At 43.3% G+C, this 1,458-nt stretch overlaps 1 pseudogene; it reads left to right on the top strand.

Moving 5' to 3' along the window:
* Positions 1–239: 239 nt before the first annotated feature.
* Positions 240–358, top strand: LOC145033028 (5S ribosomal RNA; annotated as a pseudogene).
* The last annotated feature ends 1,100 nt before the right edge of the window (positions 359–1,458 follow it).

Here is a 1,458-nt window from a genome sequence, read left to right as displayed (position 1 = left end):
TCCCGAAGTACCACTCATACAGACGGAGAACTGCCCAAGACTACGAGTGAACGCATCATCATGCGAACAAACTTAGGACCCAATAAGACTCATGTAAACCGATCGCCCTATGGTCTCACACCAACAGAGATACAATAACTTTTCGAATAGCTTAACGACTACTCAACAATAGAATGATAAGACCAAGCTCCTCACCTTTGAGAGCTCTAGTCTTATTCTTCAAGAAGACAAACTTCAGTGGGTGCGATCATAGCAGCACTAATACACCAGATCCCATCAGAACTCCGCAGTTAAGCGTGCTTGGGCGAAGGTAATAATAGGATGGGTGATACCCTGGGAAGTTCTCGTGGTGCATACCTTGACAGGACTTCCATTAGAAATCATTACCTTCTGCCACACATAGATGAATTGGTTGACCCACCACAAGGAACGATGTACCTTTCGGAAATGAACCTAAGATCCGAATATCACCAGTTACGAGTGTTAGTGAAGGGTGTCCCGAGGACAATCTTCCAAACTCGATGCGGACACTACAAGTCCGTAGTGATACCTCTCGGATAGGACCAATCCACCCCTAGTGTAAAGCGAATGTGGTGGAGAATACCCTGATACGCAAGTCGGCTGGATCATCTATTCCGGTGTCATGTATGAGGATATCTGTGGATTCTCCGCTTGTGGGTTTGATCAGGGAGGCTCAGGTTTAGTGTTTTTGAGAGGAGAATTGGAAGATTGAGAGGATCAAGGGTAAGATTACCAGATTTGTTCGGGACAATCATGCTTTGTTGGCCCATTGTGGTCGGGTTTGGATTCATGTGTCTGGTGGGGTCAGACAAATTATGTTGGAGGAGGCTCATAAGCCTCATTTTTTCTATCCACCCGGGGCCACCAAGATGTATCGGGATCTGAGGTTGGGTTATTGGTGGCTGTGCATGAAAAGAGAGATAGCTTGGTACATTGAGATGCGATTGACCTACACGATGGTCAAGGCCGAGCATAAGAGGCTACACGGCAAGCTGCAGCCTCTGGAGGTTCCCATATGGAAATGGGAGTAGATTTTGATGGATTTCATCACCAAGTTGCCAAAGACGGCAAAGGGTTTTGATGTTATTTAGGTCGTCATGGATCGATTGACCAAGAGTGCTGTCACAAATAGCATTTTAACTAGGAAATGTATTCCTATGTAACCGTTCATCTATTGTAAAACATGTAATCTAAGTAAATCTCACTCAATGCTCATTTAGATTCATCAATTATGTTCAACAAAGAGTCTAAAAACCCTATGAATCCCGGTTTGAGTCCATATTGAACTAGAATTTCCTTATTGGACCTAATGGACCAATAAGCACCCAATTCAATTTTATTGGACTTAGAAGCCCTAATTGGATCCTAATTGAACCCAATTCATAAATCTAAACATTTTGGAATATTTGGGTCTAGAATGATTCATTCTAACTCTAA

Source organism: Lactuca saligna, chromosome 2 (genome assembly GCF_052625555.1).
Source record: "Lactuca saligna cultivar CGN05327 chromosome 2, ASM5262555v1, whole genome shotgun sequence".
In the NCBI taxonomy this organism is placed as follows: domain Eukaryota; kingdom Viridiplantae; phylum Streptophyta; class Magnoliopsida; order Asterales; family Asteraceae; genus Lactuca; species Lactuca saligna.
The sequence above is the reverse complement of the archived record's forward strand: the minus strand, read 5'-3'. Positions and strand labels throughout refer to the sequence as shown.